The following is a 14229-nucleotide window of genomic DNA, read 5'->3' on the forward strand; positions in this document are numbered from 1 at the left end:
TCTGGGATCTTGATACTATATGCCTGATTGTAGCTGTTTTGGCTGTAGGTGGCTGGAGTTCTGTATGCCACATACATCAGAATATCATTTCCTTTTCCTATGTTTGGGAAGTTTTCCTTAATTATTTCTGTGAATAACCTTTGTAGTTCCTTTGTTTATACTCCTGCTTCTTCATTCACATTCTTTATTCTCAAGTTATAGATCCTCTTGTCGTCTTGTAGCCTTCGTATTGTTACTGCTTGTTTCCTTGTTATTTTTAAAAAGTTTTCCCTTTCATAATCCCACATTGCAAAACTGTCCTCCAGTTTGGATAATCTATCTTTAGTTTCTTTCAAGCAGATTTGCCATCTTTCCATAGAGTTTTTAATTTCCTGGTGATCTCTTTGAATCTGCTTCATGTATCCTATATTTTCTTTATATTCTTCATTAAATGGTTCTCTCTTTCTGTGTGTTTTTGCCTGAGGGGTGCTTAGCATCTTTTTTATTAATCTTCTTATATCTTGCTTTACTTGGCTAAATATTTCACTTTTGAACTCATCTACGAGGTCTCACAGTTATCTCTTTATGTTCACTGGTGCCATGTCTGATATTGCATGTTTGCTGTTTTCATTCTCCTTTATATTTACCTGTCCTGGGTCAGTTTTCTCAGGGTTAGGACTTGGGGACTTTTTGTTGTTGCTTCCTCTTCCCATCTTTTTTGTTTCTTCCAGGAGGCCCCAGTTTCTTTCTTTGTTAGTTACAATTCTTCTAAAGCATGCTGGCTAGGTGACCCTTCACACTGCAGTGTGCTAGAGTTACAGATAGGGGCAGTGTATGATGGCCCTTCCCCTCTGGATCAGTCAAGCTTCTGTAGCCTGCACTGTATTGCTGAACGCTGCCTCCCCTCTGGGTCAGTCAAACTTCTGAGGCTTCACTGGGTTAGTGTGCCAGCCGCCATAGGGAATTGATTTTAGATAACCTATTCGTTCTCAGCCAGGTCATGTGACCCAGGCCTAGCTCACTCCACCAATCCCTTTCAGGAAGGGAACAGCTGACTAAAGTCACTGCTTCCCCTTGTACTTGCCAGTCCTGCCCAGTCCCAGAATGTCTTTGGCAGAGTCCCCCTTTCTGTAGAATGGCTCCACTCCCATCCTCACCACAGACTGATGCAGGCTCCCTGCCAGCTCAGCTCTCCGTTCAGTTGGCTGACCCCCACCTCAGTGTTACTGCACCTCCAGTGAGTCAAAGCTGTGGGACCTCGGACGGCTTGGCAAGTCACCCGCTGTGGCCGGAGCACTGAATCCAATAATACCTGTACCAATAATAGCATTGGAACTGTATGTTTGATTGGTTCTTCTCACCTTAGTTTCTTCTTGGCATGAGAGAATTCATCTCTCTCTCTTCGGGGATCCCATGCTGTATTATGCTGAATTCTAAGTTAACTCTCTCAGGGAGCCTCTTTAGCCAGCTGTTATCTATCCACCATCTTTTTCCAGTTCCCCCATGCCAATACTTAAACTCAGTCACAATCACTTTTTTTCTTTGTTCAACTATTTCCTTACATGAGAAACACTTGAAAATAGACATCTTCACTTCCCTACCCCCTCCTCACCTGGTCCACTCTCATTCTTTCAAGTCCTGAGACTTCAAAGATCTTCTCTTATCATCATCTCCTGCACTCTTTTTCTGGATTAAGTACCCCTGCAATGCAACCCTATTGCACCAATACTTCTGTTATGGCAACATGCTGAGTACTATCCTTTCCCCACTGGGAATGTGGTAAGCTTTGCCTACACAAGGTTGCAACTTCTTGAGGGAGGACCTATAGTTTGTTTGATCATCTATGTACACCACACAGGGCCTAGAACACAGAAAGTACTGGATAAATGTTTTTTGAATGAATAAATGAATGAATGAAGACATATACTAATCTCTTTCTTCTCACAGTAAAATAATAGAAATTAATTACCTTCCCAAATTATTATTCACCTCAGAATACAATCACCTCAGAATACAATACAGTCAATAAATTAGTACTAATTGATGTGCCAAAAACTGTTTTAGGCTATGCACCTGGGACAAAGATGCAAATTATAGGCAAGGGGGGAAGGAACTATTTCCTCATGAAAAACATTACCTTTAATATATAACTATTAAGTTCCTTTTTGCCTGGTCTAGAGTAACCTATGCCTCCATTTTCTGTATCTTAAAAATGGACATTTAAGAATTACTATTAATGTAGGCAAACATTGTAGCTTAGTGGTAAAGTACTTGCCTAGCATGCCTTAGGATCAATCCTTGACACAATAGAGAAAAAAGAGACAATTACCACTAGTGATGGATTGGGTTTCAACAGGGTTTCCTGAATCAATGGTAGAATTTAGAACAATGCTAGACCCAAATGAGGTACAAACCTTTGGGCAAAATTACACATCCAGGCTGGCTCATGCTTTGGGTCCCTAATCACTTCATCTCTGCAGAAGATCATAGATCAAGGGATGCCAGGCCAGGTGAACAGGAACAGTGGATCTCTGAGACTCTTTTGCTGGAAGAGCCTGTTGCTGTCATCCTGGCTACTCTGGTAGGTATTAAATTAAGGGAGGTCCTCTCCCCCTGCCTGCAGGCTAGCAATTATAGACCAAATTGTCTCCTGCAAGAAGCATTGTCACTTGGTGTCATTTCAGCATACAGTAAATTGCACTGCCCATCACTTTGCTGGAGGACAGCTCTTGCTGGCACCTCCTGTGGCTCCAGAAAGAGACTACTCAGATGCACAGACAAGTCAGCCAGCTGCAGCCAGCCCTGGGAGTAACCCTTCAGGCTGAAAGAGCATCATTCTGTCATGCAAGGACCCAGGGCACACCTGAAAATGCACAGCTTCAACCAGGCACCAGGAACACCTCTGTTAGCATTGTCTCCTATTTGTCAAGTCCTAGTAGAGAACAGCACAAACAGTTCAGAGGAATTCAGGGGAACCATGCCATAAATTTGCAGTCTGTTATTCTACATGTCCATACCCCAGTATGTGTGTGTGTGTGTGTGTGTGTGTGTGTGTGTGTGTGTGAAAGAGACAGACAGGCAGACAGAGATAGACAGACAGACTGAGACAGACAGAAACAGACACAGACAAAGACAAAGACATAGATACAATAAATCCTAACACTGCCTTATTCCAGTCCTTCTTACTCCCCTGCCCGGACCATTTCAGTAACCTATTAATGGATCTCCTAACTCTATGTACTCCTCACAATGCCACACAGCAAGCTTCTTTCCTCCCACAAAACTCATCCTTCAAAATCATAGACCTGATTGTGTCAAATGATGGGAAATCAAGTCTAGTATACACGTTGGCCTCAAACTACATTGTCAAATGTATAACTCATTGGCACCTTGTACACCCACCAAGGTGGAGACATCTCTGCTATCATGCACACCACCATTTTGAATGCTTAGACTGTACAGGAATATTAAGTTTCAACTTAATTATCTCCTGCTTCATGACACCCTCCCCAAATCCATTCTCACTCTGGAAATGGGAAAGTATCTCTTCTTTCTCTTAAAGACAGAACATAGCCAGCATTTATTGATATGACTGTTACATGATTTACATTTAACACGTATCATATTAATATTATTATCTCCATTTTACAGATAAGAAACCTAAAGATTAGGTGATTTTATTATAGACAGCTAAGTTAGGTAGAAGTATTATAGACAGACAGATAGGGCTGGGCTCTCAAACGAGTGAACACAAGATGTAAACTCATTACAACTATGGCTAGAGGCACATCTGTTGGAGGCCAGGCCTCAAGATAAAGACAAAAGACTAGGTTTAAGATAAGTGGCAACACCTTGTCTAATAAAGTCCGGATAGACATCAGTCACTTCAGTGGATGACCAAGACCCTCAGACCCATCCTTTACTGGAAAGTCCTTTGTTCTTTCCATACACACTTGCAATGTGACTTACTACCTCACTGGATCAATATTACCTAAGCAGCTATACTTAGAATCTTATTGGTTGAAGATAGCCTTAACCTACACTGTACCCACATGGTTGTGCTCTATAAAACTCACTCTGAAAAGTGGGATCCTCAGCAGCCCACTCAGGGTCTCACCTGCCTCTTAGATGCTATGTCTCTCCCCCTAATCAAATTTCCTATTTTTTACCTCCATTGTTCCTGAGACTTCATTCTTTATTATGGAGAACACAAATTCAGCATACTGGACATCTACTGGGTTAGGAGTTATAATATTTCTCCTGTATCACTCCTCTATTATGTTAGGAGGCACAGCGAGATAATTGGAAGGAGGTAAGAGTTTGCTCTTGTTTCATAGATTCTGAATTGTGACTTGCTTAGGTAGTCAAAAATTTTTATGCCTGTCTTTGTCAATTGCTTACACCTTGAATTTTATTTCTTTTCTTTTACATGTATGGTTTGGTAGAATGTTGATAAATTTAAACTTAAAATTAGTACTAGATTTTGTTGAGAACTTAAAAGGATGTTAATATTTCTTTGATGGGACATTTTGTTTTTATAGGCAGTCTTATATTCCTGTTTATGTTGCATTTGGACTCACTAGTTAACCTGTTTGACTTGTCTGTTGTGTTTTGTTGTTTTATCTTAGCCACACTAGAGAATAATAGCATCCCCTAGTGGATTTTGATATAAAATGCTGTAAAATGCTGGTCTTCTATAAAATTTAGCTTATATATAAAAACTATACATGCCTATTTACGAATAAATCATGGGACCCCTTCTTCCAATTAAAAGACAATAAGCTAACAACTGTTCTTAAGACTTGAAGAGCAGGTTTCACTGGGGAAGGGGGCTTTGATTACCCCATACATTTTTTTCTGATCTCATTTTCTATCTTTTCCTGTCACTTTGTACTTTCCTTTTTTGGAGGCATGTAAGATTATGTAAAAAATAACTCTGAACTGCCTCAGTTTCCCTTATGATATGACTTCTGCTGGTGAGGAGGCAATCTTAGGTCTTGAGATTCCCCATCCATGCCTTTACAAGCTGAGAGTGATAGACAGTGATTCATGAGCAAGTTGTCTCAAATAACTCACCATGAACATGAAAAGAAAAGATCTCCCTTTTCTGATCTCATTTCTGATCTTTTCCTGCCATTTTGTACTTTCCTTTTCTGGAGGCATGTAAGATTACAGAAAATAGAACTCTGAACTGTCCCAACTTTTTCCTCCTACCCAGCAACTAAGAACCTTTAAGTTGAGCCCATACAAATGAGCATTTGTTAATACCAAAGACAGGAAAGTCATCTTAGATGAAGACAGCTCAAGATGTTATCTGTCCCTTATAGAACTCTAATAAACATGGTAATTCTTCCAGCTAATTAAATGCTTTTAGAGCAGCTGCCACACTTAAATCAGAGGATAGGTTCCCCAGTACCTTTTGATGAATCCTCATTGAAGCCAATGGAAAGTTGAACAGACACACAGCTGGAATCCTTTCCAGAGACAAATCTCTGGTTGCATGGAACCAGTGAAAGCCAAAGAGTCACTGGAAGGCAGCAGTCTGGTGGGTCCTCAAAGGTCCCTCAGTGAAAGCTGGGTCCTGACAGCCTGACTGGATAACCAGCAAGAAAAAAAATCTCCACTCACTTATCACCCCTAGCTGCACTCCCTCAGTGAGGTGAGAGATAACTTTTACGGTATCCTCTGTCTCAGAGTGACCAGAGACAACACTGTTAGGACCCACTCTTTGGCCATCATTAGTAACTGAGCCACAGCTTTGGACTTTTCTTTCTCTGCTGATAAGTTAGAACCTCCCCTCAAAATTTTTCTCCAACTTTTTAATTTGAGAATTCCTTAGCTGGCTAAACTACCTTATTGCTAAACTACCCTCCCTCTAAGAGGTGGGGATAAAACAGCTTGCAACCACTCTTTGCCTTTCACAGAGAATAAGTGTCAGTGAAGCAATTACACTTGTGCCTTATATATGCTAAGAGTAAAACGGGGGGTGATATTTAGTCAGCCTTTCTCTTCTTTCATGTGCATGGTAGATTGTGATTGTTGAACAATGGGTATAAGTTTAACCTGTGAGCTTCAAAGACACAGAAATTTTAGAATAGACATTTAATAAAACTTAGCCTTACCGCCTTATCTTTCTAAGAAAGATTGCGTAGGTGATTAGGGAGACAATATGACTTCATCTGTCTCTAGAGGTAACCTCTTTTGCAGCCTGAGAAGCATTCCAATTCGCCTTTTGATCTATTTTTTTCACTCTCTTTCAAAGAATTAGAAAGCAGTGGTTCAGATCTCTTGGTCATTGGTTTCACTAGCAGTGCTTCTTCCTTTAAACTATTATTGCTGGAACCATTCATAGTTTGTGCTTCTAGAAACACATACTAGAGTTAGGAGTATGAGTTTCTGGGAAAGATAGGATCATGAGTCAGTAAACTGTGGCTCCTCTGACACAACCTATCTTCTGGTCTCTTTCCACCTGCTGTGAAGTTGATCACCTCAGGGGAACAATTGAGGATTCAGAAATCAAGTAGAAATTAAAGAGACTCCTATTCTTTGTCTTGTATTTCAAATGGGAGATTCAATGTCAAGATCTTACCAATTTGGAATGTATTCTTAAATACTGGAGATTATCCAACCCTCACATACTAAGAAAGAGTAGTTTAGTATATTCCTACACCTGTATGGCCTGCCTACTCTCTAGAGCCAAAATGGAATCCACCAGAAAGTATTGACTATGCTACTATTTCACCACCAGAATTGTACTGTAAGACAAAGGGAAAATGCTCAGAATTACCTTATGTTCAGATTTTCTTTGTATTAAGAAATATTCTTACTTATGTCCAAAATATATAGGTAAACCATAGGAAAACCAGATGCCTGGGCCTTAAGGTATCCACTACTTTTAAACCTAAATTTTTTACCCCTACCCTTTGAGCTCTGATGATGAAGTTTCCAAGGCAACCTTAATCAAAGCCTTACAACTATTATTAAGTCTGAGGTTTTTTCCCATTTGCCCTTTGGAGTCTGAGGTCCTTCGTACTTACCTTTGGAGTCCAAGGGTGAGACTTCTAAACTATACCTAACTGAAGCCTCTACTGGGCTATATATGCCCATAACTAATTTTGTTCAAGCCCTCAAGGACAATATCCCTTACAAGAAGTAAATGGAGAATTCAAACATACTCATGTTCACTTGTCCTTTTTTCTTGGTGACCTCAAACAGATAAAACTAGATCTGAAAAAGTTTTCAAACGATTGCAGTAAGTACACTAAGGTCTTTAAAGGACTTATTGAGATTGATGAAATAGACTGGAAAGTTGTAACATTTCTCTTAAATCAAACATTGACTTCTAATGACAGACAAGCATCATTGAAGCTGCTATTATATTTGGAGATATATATCATATAGTTAGAATGCCAGAATACAGGTGGCCAGGGGAATAGCCAGTTCCTACTACAGCCCAAGCAGTCCCTACATACAATCTCTACTGACCTAGCAACCAGACAGGAGATTGGAATAGGAGTCATCTTTGGTCATGTATTCTTGAAGGTCTGATAAGAATAAGAACAAAAGCCTTCAATTATTTTAAATTGTCAACTATTCATCAGGAAAAAAGGTGAAAATCCATCTGCCTTCTTAGATAATTTACAAGAGATGTCGATAAAACATAGATTCCTGGCTCCTGATTCAGTAGGACAATTTTTAAAGACAAGTATATTACCAAGTCAGCCTCAGAGATTAAGAAAAAAGCAACGAAAGATGGCTGTTACTCTAGATAGCTCACTTGATACTTTAGTGAAAATTGCCTCCTCACTATTTTATAATTGCGACTAAGGGAAGAAAACAAAGAATTCAAGAGAAAATGGTGCCTTGGATGTTGCCTTAAAAGGATAGACCCTAGGTCTAATTCTCAGGACTCCAAGAAGAGCTTGACAACTAAACTCACCCACTAAAGCTGTGTAAAGCCAGGCCACGTAGGGAATATTGTAACAGGAGGCCTCTTGATCCATGCCCTAATTGCAGAGGTGACTAATGGATGTCAGACTGGCCTCTGAGGAACAGGCCCTGGAACTCAGACCCATTTTACCAGCTGATCTAGCAAGACTGAAGTGTGCTGGGGCACTCTCTGTAGTCTGCCTCTGACCAGATTGTCATCTCCATGGAGGAGTCCCAGGTAATCATGACTATAGAGAGAAAGAAACAAGCTTATTGCTGGACACTGGTGCATGTTTCTCAGTCCTTCTTTTCAACCCCAGTCTTTCTTCCAGGTGTCATACTACAGTGAAAAGAGTCACTGGATAGGAGGTAACTTGCTATTTCTTACAATCTTTAGGCTTTCTTTTTACACATTACTTTTTAATTATATCTGAAATTTCATTTCCCCTCCTAGGGAGAAATATTTTATCTTGTTCACATACTGTAACATATATGCCCCCACATCAGATATGCTATCTCCTCTTGGGGAGATAGAAATAAATCCTGGAGTTTAAGATCATCACTTCCAGTGGTCAAGGACCGGCCCAGCTTCCAGCCACACTAGGCTGGGCTCAGCAGGTTTCAGGCCTGCCTGGGCCACGTCCAGTGACCTTCTTTCAACCCGAGGGTCTCAGCTGCCAGCTGGGGTGAGTTCCTGCTCACCATCCTGAGCCCAGAAGTGTTTAAGATCATCGCTCCCATTGGTTAAAGACCCACCTAACTTCCAGCCACACTAGACTAGGCTTGAGAGGTTTTGCAGCCCAACTACATTATGCACAGCAACCTTCTTCAATCAGGGGAGTTGAGGGTACTTGAAGTGAGTTCCAGCGCGTTGGTCCTTGCCCGAGAAGAGCTTTGGACCATCATCCACAGTGGTTAGGTGCCTATCCAGCCTCCTGGAACACTGGAGGTGGCACAGGAGGGCCTGAGTGCCTGACTGGACCACGCTCAGTGATCTCCATTCAGTACGAGGATCTGAGGGCATAGGAGATGATTTGCAACATGCCCAGGGGAAGCCTTGGAGCAACACTTGAAACACAGGAATATAGGAAAATGACAAAACAAAAGACCAAAATACAATCTCAAAAATCCAGCCCATCACAAGAAAGCCTAGGAGCCATTTACATAGAAGAAAACATAAGCCATACACCTAAAATATCTGAAGTAATAGCAACTGAAATAAAGAAGCAACCCTGGGAAGGTTTAAAAGAATTCAAACAAGAAATAATCTCCCAGGTAAAAGAAGAAATTATAAAAATAATGAAAGAGATGCTAAACACATCTAAAGAACACACAGTTAAAAAAATTAGAGGAACAAAACAAAAAGATAGAATCCCTGGATGAACAATAGAAGAAACAAACAGAGTACATGAAGCAGATTCAAAGAGATATACAGGAAATCAAAAATTCCATTGAAAGTTGTCAAAACCACCTCAATGAAAGTGAAGATAGAATTTCAGATCTCAAAGACAAGATTGCAGCTAGTGAACAGGAAAGGAAAGACCTTTTAAAAATAACAAGGACTCAGAAAATAACAATTCAACAGCTGCAAGATGACACAAAGAAAAACAACATAAGATTGGTAGGGATAAATGAAAAAAAAAGGGGACAACACAAAGGATACCAAGAGACTATTTACAGAAGTAATAGCTGAAAACTTCCCAAACATGAGAATGGAAACTGACATTAGGATCAGTAAAGCATATAGAACTCCAAATAGTCATAACCAAAATAAAACTACACCCATATAATAATCACCATCCCAGAAATCCAACATAAGACTAGAATATGAAAAGCTGTCAGAGACAAAAGACAGATCACCCATAACCTATCAGATAGGAAAACCTATCAGAATCACAGCAGACTTCTCAACACAAAAATGAAGTCAAGAAGAGCATGGAGTGAAATATTTCAGATCCTAAAGGAAAATGATTTGCAACCTACACTGATGTACCCTGAAAAACTGTCCTTCAAAATCAATGGAGAAATAAGATACTTCCATGACAAAGAACAGCTGAAGAACTTCATGATCACCAAACCAATCCTGCAAAGAACACTGAAAGACAGTCTAAATGCACATAGGAAAAAAACACTGAGCAAGGCAGACAACTAAACAGAATGGAAATATAAAGATGCAACAGCATAAAGATAACATCAACAATAAACCAATATATAACAGTTATAACCATTAATGTAAATGGTCTCAATTCACCAATTAAAAGAAACATACTGGCAGAATGGATCAAGGATGGAAAACAATACTTCATGCAACAGGAACCCAAAAAAAGCAGAGATAGCTATTGTGTTTGCAGACAATGTGAACTTCAAACCAAGAATGATCCTAAGAGATAAAGAAGGTCACTACATACTGGTTAGGGGAAAATTTCAAGTGGAAGAGATAACAATCAAATATATGTGCACCAAATTCCAGAGCACCCAGTTATACAAAGCAAGTATTAATAGTAATGAAAAATCAAATAAGTAATAACACAATTATAACAGGAGACCTTAACACACCATTGACACCAAGGGACAGATCCACCGGACAGAAAGTCAGCAAAGAAATAACAGAACCGAATCATACCTGTGAACAAATGGACTTGATAGACATATAGAGTGTTCCATCCAACAACATCAGAATATACATTCTTTTCAGCAATATATGGGACATTCTCTAAAATAGACCATATACTAGCCCACAGAACATATTTAAGTAAATGCAAAAGAATTCAAATTATCTCATGCATGTTATCAGATCTTGGCACCATGAAAATAGAAATTGATGATAAAAGGCTGCAAAAACCCCATAAACACACTGAAATTGAATAATACAGTCTTGAGCAATCAGTGGATCACAAGGGAAATTAAAGAAGGCATTAAACAATACCTACAAGCAAATGAAAATACAAATACAACTTACCAGAATCTGTGGGGTGCAATGAAAGCTGTCCTCAGAGGAAAATTTATTGCACTGAGTTCTCACATCAGGAAAACAGAATGAATACAAATAAACAACCTGATGCTACACCTCAAACATTTAGAAAAGAAGAGCAAGTCAAACCTAAAGCCAAAAAAAGAGAGGAAATTATAAAAATCAGAGCAGAAATTAATGCAATAGAGACTAAGAAAAAAATCCAAAGAATCAATGAATCAAAGAGTTGGTTCTTTGAAAAAATAAATAAAATTGATAAGTCCCTAGCCAACTTTATTTTAAAAAAGAAAAGAAAAAGCTCAAATTCATGCAATAAGAAATGAAAAATGTGAAATCACTGCAGACTCTGTGGAAACACAGAAGATCAACACCTATTTCAAAAACCTCTGCTCTCATAGGTTCGATAATACACAAGAAATGGACAGTCTTTAAAACAAATGAAGTAGCAAAGCTAGGTTAAGAAGATGTAAAACTGCAGAATAACCCAATTTCTATTAATTAAATTGACAATGTAATTAAGTCCTTACCTACAAAGAAGAGCCCAAGGCCCAGACGGATTCACTGCAGAATTCTACAAGAAATACAAAGAAGACTTAATGCCTACATTCCTCAAACTCTTCAATGAAATTGAAAGGGAAGCAATTCTTCCTACGTCGTTCCTGGAAGCAAATATTACTCTAGTACCAAAACCTGAAAAAGACCCAACTAAAAAAAGAGAACTATCGGCCAATCTCTCTAATGAACACAGCTGCAAAAATCCTCAATAAAATATTGGCAAACAGGATGCAGCAAATCATCAAGAATATTATACATCACGACCAAGTGGGATTCATCCCAGGCATGCAGGGATGGTTCAACATACATAAATCAATAAATGTAATTCACCATATTAATAAAGCCAAAAGTAAGAATCACATGATCATTTTCTAAGATGCAGAAAAAGCTTTTGATAAGGTCCAACATTCATTCATGATAAGAACCTTACAGAAAATTGGAATAGATGGTCTTTACCTCAATATGATAAAAGCCATCTATCATAAACCTGATGTTATCTGCAAAAGAAGCTGCTGGACCTCCCCTTTTCAAACTCTCATGATATGGGAAGGGTCTTTTAATCATATTCAACTCAAATATTCTCAGCTAGAAATCAAATGGGTTCTCTCCCATGGGTGTCAATTCCTTTCATCAGAATGGTTTCAACTACATAATGGTAAATTGTTACTTCCTGATGCTAGTTAATGAAAAATTATTAAGTCTTTACTTCAAAACTTTCACTTTGAGACCTATCAGATGGCCTATTTATAGGAAAGGGACTCTTATGACAATACAACAGGTAGTTAAGACAAGTCAAGGGCAATCCTCTTAACTGGACCATAGCCCCTCTATGTATACAGAGATGTGATAAATACCCTGGAGAGGATTGGCAGCTTTATTTTACTTATATACAAAAGAATTAGGGGGCTAGGGAATTTAGCTCAGTGGTATAAGCACTTGCTTTACAAGTGAGTGGTCATGAGTTCAATCGTTGGTACCAAAAAAAAAAAAAAAAAAATAGTTAGGGACTCCAATACTTATTGTTCTGGGTAGATACTTTCTTAAATTGTGTTGAGGTCTTTTCCTGAAGAACAGAAAAAGCACAAGAGGTGATAAAATTTTGGTCTCAGAAATCATCACCATATTAGAAATTCGTAACAGTGTACAGAATGATAATGGATCTGTTATAAAGCAATGAGGAGTCTCTCAACACTGGGTCTATCACCTCTACTATGCATGGAGACCACAATCATCAGGAAAGGTAGAAAAAATGAATAAGATTCTAAAGAGACATCTTCACAAAATGATTCAGGAAACCCTCCTACAGTGGCCTCAGTTACTACTGATAGCTCATCAGTAAGAAATAAACCTCTAATTCTAGCCCTCAGTCCATTCAAAATGCCTTATGGACACCCTTTTCTCACTAATGATTTTTTTCTTTGATAAGAATCGGATGCTTTACTAAAAGATGTTACATCATTGACTAAATTCCAATAGACTCTTCAATAGCTAATGAAAGCTCAGCCTAAGAGAAGGGAAATCCCATATTCCAATCCAGAGATTTAGTACTGGTAAAGTCTCCCCCCTAGGACCAGCTTGTGAAGAACCATACACCATGGTTTTGTCAACTCCATCAGCTATCATGGTAGCATCCCTCAATTCCTGAATACACCGCATGCAACTCAATCCCCGGGAACCAGAGACTGTTGCCAAGTGTGGGCAACCATCCAAATACTACCACAAACCCCAGGAGGCTTAAAATTCTTGTTTAAAAAAACAGTATTCAGATAAGTGATCTAAAATATTTTTCTTGGCCCTTTTCCTAATTATTTTAACATTTATGGGATAATGTAATTCCTTTCTAGTGTGAGCACAGGAACTTTCAAAGTCATTACGACAAACGTCTTGCTGGAGATGTGGCCTGCTCCACTTGTCAAGTATATCAAGACTTCCTCCATGAGTCTCCCCACTTCAAGAAGATGATCAGACAATGGAAAAGATTAGAAGATGCAAACACAACTACAAAGATGCTCAGTCTCCTTATAGTTGACAAAGGGGCTAAACATGTTCACTGGAGGAAGGATAGCCTCTTTAATAAATGGCATTGGAAAAACTGGCTTTCCACATGCCAAAGACTGAAACTAGACCCATGCCTATCACCATGCACTAAACTAAAGTCTAAATGGATCAAATACCTAAATATTGAAACAAAAACACTAAATCTATTAGAAGACAAAGTAAGTAGAAATCTTGGAGACATAAGGGTAGGCAGAGCATTCATGAACAAAACACAAACCACACGGGAAATACTTCAAAGAATCAACAAGTGAGATCTTAACTTATTAAAAAGTTTTTGCACTTCAAAAGAAATCACCAACAAAGTGAAAAGGAAACCCACAGAATGGGAAAGAATTTTAGCTGACAATCCCTCAGACAAAGAAAGGACTTACATCCAGAGTACATAAAGAATTGAAAAGCATCAAGCCCCCCAAATTCAAAGATCCTTTCCAAAAATGGGCATCTTAGATGAACACACATTTCACAGATGAAAATAAACGAATGGCAAATAAATACATGAAAAAATGTTTACCATCACTGGTCATTCAAGAAATGCAAATTAAAACAGCACTGGGATTTCAACTCACTCTGGAAAGAATGGCTGCCATTAAGAAATCAACTGATAAGAAATGCTGGTGAGGCTGTGGGGAAAAAGGAACACTACTCCATTGCTGGTGGGAGAGTAGACTGGTGCAACCACTACGGAAATCAGTATGGAGATTCCTCATAAAACTAGGAATAGAAGTTCTATTCAACTC

This window comes from Cavia porcellus, unplaced genomic scaffold, assembly GCF_034190915.1.
Source record: "Cavia porcellus strain 051 isolate PalLab524CR breed Dunkin Hartley unplaced genomic scaffold, mCavPor4.1 scaffold_1, whole genome shotgun sequence".
Classification (NCBI taxonomy): Eukaryota; Metazoa; Chordata; class Mammalia; order Rodentia; family Caviidae; genus Cavia; species Cavia porcellus.